This window comes from Polyodon spathula, chromosome 15, assembly GCF_017654505.1.
Source record: "Polyodon spathula isolate WHYD16114869_AA chromosome 15, ASM1765450v1, whole genome shotgun sequence".
Classification (NCBI taxonomy): Eukaryota; Metazoa; Chordata; class Actinopteri; order Acipenseriformes; family Polyodontidae; genus Polyodon; species Polyodon spathula.
In genome coordinates this window covers 32,050,188-32,065,582 of record NC_054548.1, presented here as the reverse complement: position 1 = coordinate 32,065,582, position 15,395 = coordinate 32,050,188, and positions in this window count along the sequence as shown.

The window sequence follows — 15,395 nt, the reverse complement described above, 5'->3', positions numbered from 1 at the left end:
AGTACAGTTTCCTACACCATCAAAAGGCACTTGGAAACTGGAGGAAACTCTGACAGAAAGAGGTCTGGCAGACCCAAAGCCACTACAGAATCAGAAGACAAGTTTCTGAGAGTCAACAGCTTGCGTGATAGGCGGCTCACAGGACAACAGCTTCAAGCACAGCTTAACACTGGTCGAAGTAAAAAAGTTTCAATTGTGAAGAGAAGACTTCGAGCTGCAGGTTTGACAGGTCGAGTGGCAGTAAGAAAGCCATTGCTAAGATGGCAAAATAAGAAAAAGAGGCTTGCCTGGGCGATGAAGCACCGCCAGTGGACTACTGAAGACTGGAAGAAGGTCTTATGGAATCAAAATTTAAAATCTTTCGTTCATCCTGCAGGGTTTTTGTACGCCGTCGAGTAGGCGAAAGGATAGTTCCTCGTTGTGTGAAACCAACTGTCAAACATGGAGGAAGAAGCGTGATGGTCTGGGGCTCTTTTGCTGGATCCAGAGTCAGCGAATTGCATAGAGTGAGTGGCACCCTGAACCAAAACGACTACCACAGCATTTTGCAGCGCCATGCAATACCCTCTGGTATACGCCTAGTTGGTCAGGGGTTCATCCTACAGCAAGATAATGACCCAAAACATACCTCCAGGCTATGTCAGAACTACCTTAGAAGAAAAGAACCAGACAGTAGGCTTCAAATCATGGAATGGCCTGCACAGTCTCCAGACTTAAACCCCATCGAGCTGGTTTGGGATGAACTGAACAGAAAGGTGAAAGCAAAGCAACCTACAAGTGCAACACATTTGTGGGAACTTCTGCAACAGTGTTGGGAAGAACTTTCCGAACAATATTTGATTTCCGTTGTAGAAAAAAATGCCACGAGTGTGTTCGGCTGTTATATCTGCAAAAGGTGGCTACTTTGAGTCAAGAATTTGATTAAATTTTGTTAAACAAAACGATTCCATGATTTCTTTTTTATTTCCAATTGTTTATTTGTTCTATGCTTTAATTTCAGAGTACATTGAGACATTAAACTGTGTCAATTTCAAGAAAAACTGGAAAAATTGAGGTGTTCTAAAATCTTTGATAGGTAGTGTAATAAGAGGTCTGTCCTGGAAAAATCGGGACAGTTGGTACAGTAGCATTACAACAACCAGTAGCCTCCTACTACTACTGTGACTACTACTAATAGTAATACCACATTTGCGGGATATGATTAAGAAGCTGGAATGCAAATAACAAGCTGGCGAATAAGAAGCCAACTTTAACATCATAGTTTGGACCCCGTTGATCAACAAGTAAGAGCAAAGGGATTCCTATGCATTTTTACTGGTTACACTTTGTGCTGCTGGTCGTGGGGTACGGCTTGCTCATTAAAATCGTTAATGTTTTTGCTAGGAGGAGATAAACTATCTAGCGCTACTTTTCGATATTTAGTGAGCAAGGCATCTAAGGTGGGTAAATGAGGCAAAAGAAGCAGGTAATATAGGGTACTGCTATGCTGCTGATACAGGTTTGTTATATATATATTTTTTTATTTTTTTTTTTAAGGAGAATTTGTTTTTAAAATAGTAGCAATATATTAATTGAGCATGATGTGCAATGAGTTAAAACACATAGAAAAAGGACACACTGCTTTGTCAACTACACCGTGAATATGGAACCAACTTCCAGGTGGTCTGTACAAGGGTGTGATATACCCCATGTTTCTGGCGACGTCTCAACCGCGGTTCGTCCAGCTTTTACGTGGACTTGCTTTTTTGTTTGGGAATATGGCATGTAAATTAACATTTGAAAAAAATAACAGGCAGCTGTTCCTCGGTAATAACTGAACCCATTACGACAGATAAGAAAAATAAGTGTTGTAAACCCCAACCCCCTCCAAAAAAACACAGAACTGAAGAAAACCCAGCGTCATCTCAGTTGCCAAAAAAACAAACAAACTGCAATTTGTAGATACAGAACTAAAAACAAAAACCTGTCACCATAGTTGACAAAAAAACAATTAAACTTGTAGACGTGGGAACCTTGTTGCTCAACTAATTCCTCAGATGTGGACACAGCAATTGCACACAGGGGAGAAGCTTGCCCCGAACTTCAACTGGCAGGCAGGTCTGTCTATTAGGCAGATAATAAAACACCTCTCTGCAAAAACCCGCCTTCTCAGTTACATCACAAAGGAAACACGCCTTCTAAGGGCAAAAGCTGCCTGTTTCCACTCCCTCACATTCAAACTGAAAATTGTGCGCCAAGGTTTTGCAGCAGAACAGTTGAAATGAAAAAGGTAGGAGGTTTTATTCATCTTCTCAAAATACAGCGTTTTTAGCACAACGTATGCACACAAATGCATTACATTATGTTGAGTTATGCCTTAAATATGAATATCTTCTGTTAAGTTGTGTTATATAACATTTTTTTTAAGTGTTTAATGTCTACCTTTGTCTCGTTTTGTTATTCAAACGCATATTTTCATTACTCACTTTATGTGCAGCACAGTATTTATGCACAGTATTTATGCACAGTATTTGTGCAAGTTGTTCACAGTGATCCACAACGTTCAATTAAAAATAAATAAACAATTGATTTGCTGTTAAAAATGCTAATACAAAATATAATAAACTTACCAGGAATGTCAGCTGAAGTTATACTAATGTAATGTCTTAAGCAAATATTGGTAACAGAATAACAAGGTTGGTTACTCTAAACTATATTATTAATTTATCAGCTGGTAAGACTACTGTAGTTAAAACACAGAGGCCTGGAAGGCAGGTTTACATTGGGTGTTTATATTGCGCACATACCTGGCAGGCTAGATAACAATGGAAATATGCCTGGCAGGCTGGTTTATAATGGGCACATGCCTGGCAGGCTGGTTTATAATGGGCACGTGCCTGGCAGGCTGGTTTATAATGGGCACATGCCTGGCAGGCTGGTTTATAATGGGCACATGCCTGAAAAAAAAAAAAAAAAATGTTGTAGCTTGCCATTGTCATAATTTCATTCTGATGTTTTTCTTCTCAGAGAAATGCCTCCCAGAAAGTGTAAGAAGTGTATTTCGGTCACTGGAAAGTATGAGTTATTGTTTGTGAATAAATAATTATATTTGATCAAATTACTGAATAGTTTATGTAAATAGCCACTATCATAGTTTGTAGAAAATGTTATATGGCCTAATGTGTTGGTATGACTATCAGTAAAATATCTGATTTTTTTCTTCTAACAACTTATAACACTTTAAAGTGTAAACTCCACTATAACATGTATTAAATATGGCTGCTCATGGTCAGCATTTTGGAGCGTATATAAGTGTTAAGTGTTAAAAAAATCAGATACTTTACCGATAGTCATACCAACACATTAGGATGTGTGTCAGAATGTTAACAATGAAAGAGAAAAAAAACAGATACTTTACTGATGCAGTTGGACTAACACATTAGACCATATAACAACATTTTCTACAACCTACGATAGTGGCTCTTTAAAGCAGGTAGCATAGTGTTATTTACAAGTAAGGTGGTGTATTTTTTTCCTTCAGTGAAAAATCATGCTGAAAAAGCTCATGCTACATCAGTATCCCCTGATGCTTCTTCAGAAAGTGATACTGCTTCCCCCTTGCCACAGGCATGCTCTCTTTCCTCCAGCACAGTCGCTGTGTCAGTTCATCATCCACCTGTATCACTGTCTTTGCCCAGCTGTAATATCCAACAGCATGGATACACCACAAGTATTTGCTGAAGTTGAGAGCCTTCTTTTTCTTTCAGCAATTGAAAGAAAAGGTAATATAACATAAATAAACAGATTAATGTGATATTGGAACATTCCATAATTTAAGTATTCTCAAGTTCATTCCAAAGGTTTAATGCAGAATTAATTTAATTCTGAATTAAGTAAATACCATTTTTATAGTTTAATTAAATTTACATTTGTGTGTCAATTTTGCAATGTTGGACACATTTTGTGTCTTATTATTCTTATACCTTTCCCCCAAAGGTACAATGTGACAGCAGAGGAGATCAGGAGAAGGATAGGTCCACCTGAGAATATGTCGGCCAATTCCCTGGTTGCATTTCTAAGGGGAGATAAGAATAAAAAGAGTGAGCTTAAAAAGAAGATTGAAGAGACAGTTGGCATTAGTCCTGCCCAACAACCACTGTAACTTCCCTGTGTTCCAAACTGACTGAGGGCAAATTAGTAAATGTCCAGTGCAATGTCAACACACTAAAACATTGATATATTTTATCAACAAGTAGTATAACACATGTGTGGCTGAGCAGAGCTCTGCCTTGTATAGATTGGCAGGGATGGGGTTAAATTCCCCTACTTGCCTGGGTTTATTGTGCTCAGGTCGCTGGGGATTGATTGGAGTAATTAACAATCAGTCAGCACCCAGCCACCTGAATAAAAGGAGGCCTCATCTTCCCATTAGAGAGAGGATGGAGCTGAGGAAGCAAGTTGATGGTTGTGCTTGCTGTCTTTTGGTTTGCTGTTTTGTGTTTTTTGAATTTTCTGGTCCAGTGAAGGCATCGCCCAGCCTGGAAATCATTATTTTGTAAGTTTTGCTTTGTGTTTTGTTATTTGTGTATAATACCTTTGTTTTGGCCCCTGTACCCTTTTACTTTGTGTTTATTTGTTATAAAAGTATTATTTTTTGAACTGAATGATTTTTTGAATTTTATTTATAATAAATAAATAAAAATTGGGAAAGAGCAGAAAGCGGCAAAGGCAGAAGGAGATCCTGCAGCCGAAGAAATGTAAGCTTTTGCAAACAGCCACAACTGGAGGACCCAGCCAGCCTCTTCCTGTGGTGTTCCTGGTGCGGGAAGCAGAACCACCACTGCTTCTACATGTGCTGCTAAGAGGAGCCCAGTGGAGGCGCACCTAATTGTTACAGCAGAAGATACCAGCCCTGCCTCAGAGGCCACTGGAATGGCCACAGCCACCACCGCTGGTGGTGGAAGGGCTGCAGCAGTTACTGCCGGAGGAGCTGGAACTGATGCTACTGGAGTGGCCACAGTCTTCGTCTGCTGTTCCCGAGGGTCCGCCGTGCCCGCCTCTGCCACCAGAGGGAGACAGTCCGCCGTTCCCGCCTCTGCCACCAGAGGGTGCTGGGCCTCCGTTCCCGCCTCTGCAGCTGGAGGGTTTGATGCCGCTGGAAGGTCCGACGCCGCCAGAGGGTCCGACGCTGCTAGGGGGACCCACACCGTCCAAGGAGGCCACTCCCACACTGTCCAAGGGTGCTGCCTGGACTGCATCTGCTGGAGGGTCCAGGTCCCCTGACAGCATTGCCTTACTACTTTGGAGGTCCGGGGCCTCCTCAATCAAAGAAGGCTTGGGGGCTGTTGAGGCGGTGGTGACGGGTGTTTTTTCGGGTGGGTTCCCCCCAATTACCCTGGGGTTAAAGGGGGAGGGGGGGAGGGGGGAGGGGGGTGGCCAATTGCACGTGGAGGTAGGTGTGTGTCAGAGCCCTGTATAGATTGGCAGGGATGGGGTTAAATTCCCCTGCCTGCCTGGGTTTATTGTGCTCCGGTGGCTGGGGATTGATTAGAGTAATTAACGATCAACCAGCCACCTGACATAAAAGGAGGCCTCAGCTTCCCATTAGAGAGAGGTGGGAATTGAGGCAGCAAACTGAAGGTTGTGCTTGTTTGGTTTGCTGCTTTGTGTTTTTTGAATTTTCTGGTCCAGTGAAGGCATCGCACAGCCTGGAAACCTTTAGTTTGTAAGTTTTGCTTTGTGTTTTGTTATTTGTGTTTAAATACCTTTGTTTTGGCCCTTGTGCTCTTTTTCTTTTGTGTTTATTTGTTAATAAAAGTATTATTTTTTTGAACTGCAGTCTGTCTCTGGCTCTGTCCACTCGCCAGCCTGTCACAACATGGTACATGTATAGACCACTGCATTCAACAGCTTCAAAATACCTTATCAATATTATAGAGTGTGGGTAGCCTTGTTTTTAAAACCTAACAATCTAATTATGTTTCCATTCTAAGTTGTCTTGCATTCAGGCACCAGCTTAACTCAAATGTAACATGCAAACAGTAAACATTAAATAAATCCATTATTTGTGAATATAGAAAAATGTAATGTCAGTCTTATTTTACATTAAAAGTTGATTGTTACAATAATATTAACACTTTTCTGTCTTCGAGAAGCCTGCGATTTAGGTGTGGACATTGGCAAGTTGGCCGTAAGGATGATTTCTTTTGACAGGATTGCTGTTTTGGAGGGCTAGATCGCAAACAAAGATGTTGCCATTAAAGCTTCATGAATTAAACTATGTTTCTTTAGTTTTACACTAGTGATGAAAAATTGTTACCAAAATGTATTTATATTTTTTTAAAACTTGTAACCAAAACATGAAATTACATCAAATTTGTAACAAAAGTTCCTGCCACAGAAAGTCAACAGAAGACTTAATATATCTACATATATTTTACCTCTCCAGTTGTTTATGCATGGCACTCATTTTATGGAAGCACAATTTTATAATATTAAATATACCAAATTGTAGACCCTTGTTCTTACCAACTGCTCTCCCCACAAATCTGCTCCTTCTTACTTCCAATCTCTCATATCTCCCTATATCCCCTTTCCGTTCCCCAGTGGTGGAATCGGCTGCCTGCGAGTATCAGGACAACATCGCCACTTTCCAGCATCTCCTCAAAACGCATCTAGACTCCACTTGTAGATCCTGTAAAATCATATGTCTGTACTGTCCAATTTATTACTGGCATATTTATCTGTGTTCTATTACCGGCAATGTTATAATATTTATCTTGAAAATGTGATTTCAGTTGCCTGCAATGTTACATGATTGTAACAGTAACAGTATCCTGGGAGACAGTCAATATGGTTTTAGGAAAGGGAGATCACTAACCTGCTTTTAATTTTTTTTTCGAGGATGCAACATCGATAATTTATTTAGATTTCGAGAAAGCTTTTGACAAAGTCCCACATAAAAGATTAATTCTCAAACTGAACACAGTTGGGATTCAAGGAAACACATGTACATGGATTAGGGAGTGGTTAACATGTGGAAAACAAAGTACTATTTAGAGGAGAAACCTCAGAATGGAGTGAGGTAACCAATGGAGTACCACGGCTCATTATTATGTCCTCTGCTATTCCTGATCTACATTTAATGATTACATTCTGGAATTAGTAAGCAAACTTGTTAAATTTGCAGACGACACAAAAGTAGGTGTGGCAAACACTGTTGCAGCAGCAAAGGTCATTCAAAATGATCTAGACAAGATTCAGAACTGGGCAGACACATGGCAAGTGACATTTAATAAAGAAAAGCGTAAAGTACTGCACACAGGAAATAAAAATGTGCATTATAAATATCATATGGGAGATACTGAAATTGAAGAAGTAATCTATGAAAAAGACCTAGGAGTTTTTGTTGACTCAGAAATGTCTTCATCTAGACAATGTGGGGAATAAAAAGGCCAACAAGATGCTCAAGCATCTTGTTGGCCTTTTTATTCCCCACATTGTTGATTTAAATTCAACACTTTTCATACTGCATTCAAATGTAGTATGAAAAGTGTTGAATTTAAATCAAGTAATGTTAAACTGTACAATGCATTAGTAAGACCTTGAATATTGTGTTCAGTTCTGGTCATCTCGCTATAAAAAAGATATTGCTCTAAAAAGAGTGCAAAGAACAGTGACCAGAATTATTCCGGGTTTAGAAGGCATGTCATATGCAGACAGGCTAAAAGAATTGAATCTATTCAGTCTTGAACAAAGACGACTATGCGGCGACCTAATGCAAGCATTCAAAATTCTAAAAGGTATTGACAATGTCGACCCAAGGAACTTTTTCAACCTGAAAAAAGAAACAAGGACCAGGGGTCACAAATGGAGATTAGCCAAAGGGGCATTCAGAACAGAAAATAGAAGGCACTTTTTTACACAGAGAATCATGAGGGTCTGGAACCACTCCCCAGTAATGTTGTTGAAGCTGACACCCTGGGGTCCTTCAAGAAGCTGCTTGATGAGATTCTGGGATCAATAAGCTACTAACAACCAAACGAGCAAGATGGGCCGTTTGTAAACTTTATGTTCTTATGATAGTGTATTTGTATTATTATTTTATATATTCTTTAAATCTTTCCCTTTTTTCACCCAATTTGTAAAGGCCAGTCACTAGTCAACTCAGGGGATCACACAACTTTTTGTTTTTATTTACATACCATTACAAGATAAAATGTTGTTAGGTGCTAAAAACAATCCTCATTAAATAGTGGGTAAAATCAGTGTCTGAGGCTAAAAGCAACTTGCATAAAACCACAAGTGGTTTATTGCAGTAAAAATTGTATTCTTATTTATCTTTTAAGAATAATATAATATATATATATATATATATATATATATATATATATATATATATATATATATTCCTATTCAAACCATCAAGAATACAACAGACACAATTAAAGAAAGTGCTAGGGACTTTGACATAGCTACTCATGGACTGGACTTTCAGATGCTTGGTGTTTACAGTTCTGTACTTCAGAAATTTGTTGATTCCCAGATAGAAAAACTGGAGAATGTAGTTTTAGATGACACTTAAAATAAGGCATCCTTTGTATATATGTTCATTATTTTTTAAAGGGCTTGTTCAAATCATTAAGAACATTTCTAAGCAAAGCCTAAAATAGCATTTTATGTAAAAATATGATATGATAGCGTCTTGTTTATTTATGGTTTAAATATTAGCAGTATTAAAATGAAAACCTGCACATACATGCTTCAGCAGACTGATAGAGCAATAAAAAGTACTGGACCCAATTGTGGAAAAAAGTGCTGTACAGAAGAACCCTCCTCCCTACTCCTCAGCTGTAATGACACCCTGACATGTTCCCCCATTGAAAGAAATTCAGTTCTGGATTAGATTTTTATGTTAACAATTTGCTTTTGTAGTGATGGCTTTCTGCATAAGGTATTAATGATGTTATTAATTGTAAGTTTTACATTGTATGTGTGTCTTTTATAGTTATTTTTAATCATTGTTTAAATTGTGTGAATGTGTTTTTATAATCATTTTAATGTGCTTACTAATTCAGTTGCTTTAATATGCTTTTATATTAAAGTTCTATATAGTATTGTGTAAGTTTTGAGTTCTTTCATTTACCATTTGACAAAACCAGCTATGTGCAGTTTTGCATAGCCTAACACGACTGAAAGTCACAGATGAGTGTCTGAGCTAAACGCCAAGAGGCAGGAAATTAGCAGAGATAGTGTGAGAAGGGGAGGGGAACTGAAAGAAAAGATGGATGCGCCCTGTTAGGTACAACGTGGTATGCAGCCCCCCCCCCCCTTTTCCCCCGCAGAGGGAGTGTACAATGATAGAGTGGAAACCCCTATCATTGGACAGAAGTAAGACAAATAGTGAAGTTAACACTTGTTTACAAAGGTATAAATACTAAACATTGTAAAGTTTTGTAAATCTTTTCATCTCTTTCGAATTGACTCCATGGATATCCGTACTTTCTGATACAAACGTATGCACTGAGCTGTACTGAGGTCTCGTCCGAAGTCAGTTTAAATCTCGTGCTTATATGATTGTATTGGAGGTATACCTTTTTGTATATAAAGTGTTTTTGAATCAAAAAACATTTGTCAGCTTATTTCTTTCACTACACTTTTACACTACTCGCTACTTAAAGATTGCACTGTCTATTTACATTTCCTACAAATCATATTTTTACAACTTCTATTTACAAAGTGTTGCAATAATGGCATTTAAGTCTACTCTGATTAAGAGAGAAAAGGGAGACGTACCATATCAAATATCGACCAACTTGGCCAGAATGCAATAAGAACTATGCAACATATATTTTATTTTTGATAACATGCTGCTACTTATACATATAAATAGCTATTTCACTCTTTTACTTTAAGAGACCTTTGCAGTCCGTAAGGGTTGTAATTAACCTCTATACTTAGTCCAGTTGTGTGCATTCTGTAATTCAGAAATAAAGGCATGGGCTCATAACAGCACATGTTCAGCTAGATTTTAGTATCTGATTCTTTGCTCTGCTACCAATTTTTCTTTTTCTAAAGGAACAGACTTTGAATTTGGAATCATGTCTATGGGTATATAAAGCTCATTAGGGGTTCTTTGAGCTGATGAGAATGCATGTCTAAAGCATGGCTTCTTGCTCTTTCAGTGAGTTTTCTGCAAGCATGCAGCCTTATAATTTTTATTTTATTGCTGGCCCCTCTATACTGTCTAAGTGTCTTCCTAGCAACAGCGAGTGGAAGTGATAGCGTGGGAGAAGTACAGGCAAAGAGAAGTGCAGAGCAGTTTAGAAGCAGTAAGGAGAAATTACATCTTTAATTGCTATATCAGAAAACACAGGACATTGGGGAAACACTGCAGCTCAAAGTCAAACAGCCGCATGTGTTTTTCTGATAACAAGCTGAAACTTGGAGCAGCTGATTCAAATTCAGCACCGTTCTGAGACACAGGTGGAGGGGAGGAGCCAACAGCACAGCAGAACAATGCAGTTATAAATGAGGCAGTCTTCCCAGTGACAGTGTGGGAGAAGTACAGGCGTGGAAAAGTGCAGAGCAGTTTGAAAGCAGGTAGACGGCTGCAGAAGAAACTAAACTTCAAAAAAAAAAGAAAAAAAAAATTAACATGGTCTTCAACCCAATAATGTGTGACACCTGCATGATGTGGGAAATCCGAGAAAACCCAGCAGAGCAAAACCAAGTGTGCGTAAAGTGCTGCGCGTTCCAGGACTTGCATAAACTAATAAGTATGCTAGAAATGAAGCTGGAAGAAATGAGACAGCAACAGGATCTTGAGGATCTGGCACACCCACAATTCATGGAAGTCTGCACCACCCCTAACAGAATGAAAGCCACCAGGGAGATAGAAGGTCAGAATAGCTGGGTTAAGGTAGGCAGAAGCAGGGAAAAAAAGAAACTTCGTCAAACACAACCACCAGAAATAAAACGACTAACAAATCTGAGTCACTTCAAAATTTTGATGAGTAAAACCAACAACAAGAGAACGAAAGGAACAACATCCAGGACCCTATCAACAGTAGTGACCAGACAGCAAAAAGAAGGGAGGTCATGATTGTTCCATATTGAGAAACACATATTCAGTTCTCAGTTTGGACCCCCTTACTACAACAGTGTGCTGCCTTCCACGAGCCTCTGTCAAGCACATCACTGAGAACGTGGACAGGCTCCTAGAATGAACAGGAAAGGACCCGGTAGTAGTCGTCCACATCGGTACTAACAACATTGGAAGCGACAGACCAAAATCCCTGCAAAACAAATTCAGAGAGCTAGGAAGGAAATTAAAAGACAAGACCAACATTGTGGTATTTTCTGCTATACTGCCGGCACCTTGCAACGGACCATATGGACAGCTGGAAATAATTAATCTAAACGTATGGCTGAAGATGTGATGCACACAGGAAGGCTTCACCTATCTTGATCATTGGACCACATTCTACAATGAGGACTATCTGTATAGACGGGACGGATTGCACTTAAATAAAAAGGGAACCAATCTACTTGGAGAAAAGATCCTCGAGCAGGTTCAGAAACATTTAAACTAGAAAGGAAGGGGGGAGAAATCAACAAAAAAACAGAAGGGAGACCGCATCAAAACAAGGACAACAACTCAGGTAAGACAACCATTAAATGTATTTATCTTAAAGCTAGAAGTATCAGAAACAAAATTTTAGAACTTGAAGCTATTGCACTAACAAGTAACTATGATGTGATAGGTGTTACAGAAACTTGGTTGTCTGAGAGTGATGGGGATGAATATAATATTTGTGGGTATACACTGTATAGGAAAGACAGGCAGGACAGAAGAGGAGGAGGGGTAGCGCTATACATAAGAAACAGTCTTGAATCCCAGGTGTTAAACCTGGACAAAGAAAATAAAGCCAAATCAATATGGGTCAGAATAACGTACAAAAGTTCAAAGGGCATAATAATAGGAGCATACTATAGACCGCCAGATTCAGACGGTGAGCAAAATAATCTGTTATACAATGACTTTAGAAATGTGTGTAGCAAAGGAGAAGCCATACTAATGGGGGATTTTAACTTTCTAAATAAAATGGGAAAACCCGATGGGGAACACGACGGATGAAATTGAAATGGTGGAAATGACAAATGACTGCTTCCTAACACAATTTGTCAAGGCACCGACTAGAGGGGAGGCATGCCTTGATTTAGTCTTTTCAAATAACGAAGACAGAATAACTAAAACAGAGGTCAGAGAACCATTAGAAAACTCAGACCATAACATGGTCTCATTTGAAGTGTTTTTTAAAACCCCAAAAGTAATGACTAAAGCTAAGGTTTACAATTTTAGAAAGCAAACTATGAAGGTATGAAACAAAGACTAACAGAAGTAGATTGGAGTAAAATAGAGAAAACATCCACAGAAAAAGGATAGCTGTTCTTCAAAAATGTAGTACTTGAGGTGTAAAACAATTACATCTCTAAAGTAGACAAATCTAAATTTAAAACTAAATTGCCAAAATGGTTTAATAGAGCAATTAAAAAAAATAATCAGCGGAAAAAGGGAACTGCAAACGCAAGTCAAAAAAGAAGTTAGAAAGGCCAACAGAGAAATAGAAATGAACATTGCTAAGGGTGCTAAAACCAATTCCAAAATGTTTTTCCAATATTACAACAGCAAGAGAACATTCAAAGAGGAGGTTAAATGTCTGAGAGATACAAATGGCAAAATCATAGATGAAGAAAAAAAAAATAGCAAATATATTAAATGATTACTTTTCAGTTTTTACAAAGGAGGATACGGACAACATGTTCCAATGTCATCCAGTTCCTATCCAGTTTTAAATAACTTTAGCATAACCGAGGCAGAAGTGTTAAAGGGACTTGGAGCTCTTAAAATAAACAAATCCCCAGGGCCAGATGAGATCCTCCCAATAGTACTCAAAGAAATGAAAGTTATTTACAAACAGCTAACCAAGATCATGCAACAGTCTCTTGACACGGGTTGTACTGACAGACTGGAAAATTGCAAACGTAATACCGATCCACAAAAAGGGAAACAAAACTGAACCAGGTAACTACAGACCAGTAAGCCTGACTTCTATTATATGAAAACTTATGGAAACTATAATAAGATCCAAAATGGAAAATTACCTATATTGTAACAGTGTCCTGGGAGACAGTCAACATGGTTTTAGAAAAGGGAGATCGTGTCTAACTAATCTGCTTGATTTTTTTGAGGATGCAACATTGATAATGGATAATTGCAAAGCATATGACATGGTTTATTTAGATTTCCAGAAAGCTTTTGACAAAGTCCCACATGAAAGATGAATTCTCAAACTGAACGCAGTAGGGATTCAAGGAAACACATGTACATGGATTAGGGAGTGGTTAACATGTAGAAAACAGAAAGTACTGATTAGAGGAAAACCTCAGAATGGAGTGTGGTAACCAGTGGAGTACCACAGAGATCACTATTAAGTCCTCTGCTATTCCTAATCTACATATTTATTTAGATTCTGGTATAGTAAGCAAACTTGTAAATTTGCAGACGACACAAAAATAGGAGGAGTGGCAAACACTGTTGCAGCAGCAAAGGTCATTCAAAATGATCTGGACAAGATTCAGAACTGGGCAGCCACATGGCAAATGACATTTAATAGAGAACAGTGTAAGGTACTGCACGCAGGAAATAAAAATGTACATTATAAATATCATATGGGAGATACTGAAATTGGAGAAGGAATCTATGAAAAGACCTAGGAGTTTTTGTTGACTCAGAAATGTCTTCATCTAGACAATGTGGGGAAGCTATAAAAAGGCCAACAAGATGTTCGGATACATTGTGAAAAGTGTTGAATTTAAATCAAGAGAAGTAATGTTAAGAACATAAGAACATAAGAACATAAGAAAGTTTACAAATGAGAGGAGGCCATTCGGCCCATCTTGCTCGTTTGGTTGTTAGTAGCTTATCGATCCCAAAATCTCATCAAGCAGCTTCTTGAAGGATCCCAGGGTGTCGGCGTCAACACCCTGTACAATGCATTAGTAAGCCCTCATCTTGAATATTGTGTGCAGTTCTGGTCACCTTGCTATAAAAAAGATATTGCTGCTCTAGAAAGAGTGCAAAAAAGAGCGACCAGGTTTAAAAGGCATGTCATATGCAGACAGGCTATAAAATAATTGAATCTATTCAGTCTTGAACAAAGAAGACTACGCGGTGACCTTATTCAAGCATTCCAAATTCTAAAAGGTATTAACAATGTCGACCTAAGGGCCTTTTTTGACCTGAAAAAAAAGAAACAAGGACCAGGGGTCACAAATGGAGAATAGACAAAGAGGCATTCAGAACAGAAAATAGGACGCACTTTTTTTACACAGAGAATTGTGAGGGTCTGGAATCAACTCCCCAGTAATGTTGTTGAAGCTGACACCCTGGGATCCTTCAGAAGCTGCTTGATGAGATTCTGGGATCAATAAGCTACTAACAAGCAAATGAGCAAGATGGGCCGAATAGCCTCCTCTTGTTTGTAAACTTTCTTGTGTTCTTATGTTCTGAAGTGTTAGTTGATGTGCATGTTTTACTACAGCATTCAACTCTGGAGATTCCTTATAGTCACTGCTGTCACACCACTCCTTTAGTCTGAAATCATCTTCTTTACACACAGCTGTTTATTGTGTGATTAACAATTTGCTGTGGCATTCGCAAAGCAGTCAGCTGCCTCTTGGTTAGGGCTCTGTGTACCAATTAACTCAGAAAGTCTTAGACAGACACATTTCTCTAAGACTATTGGCAAGACCGGTACACTGTTGGTTTTGCACATGTACTACTCCAAAACACCAGCACAATATACAATTAAATGTTTTCCATCCCCCTCATAGCAATGCTGTTCAGTTAGTGAACTGGCTTATTCTTTTCGAATTCCATCAGTATCAATCCCCTGTTCTTTGCACCTCATTTTTGCAAACTCAGTATGCTTGCACAAATTACCCCTTTCAGAAACACGCATTCACAGCATAACATTTGCTTTATCTGCTTCTGAAGGCACTATGCGATGGCCACCTGATTTGTAAACAATTATTCTGAAGGCCTTTGTTCTTGAACATAATGCAGGTTCTGCAGTATCCTATGTTTGGAATCAGAAATCCTCTGAGCACCATGAAGATCTTCCATATACCAGCACCATATTTTAGACAGAATCATACACACGACAAAAATGCATTTAACTGTGGTACACTATCTCCTTATTTGTACAGATACTGAAATGTACTTAACTTTACATTCTAGGAAATTACAAATATAAAATATAATGCATTTACTTTTTGAAATTCAAAACTAATTTGCAACACTAGACCACATATAAATGCTAATATTGGAAATGTTACACAAACCTGTAGTA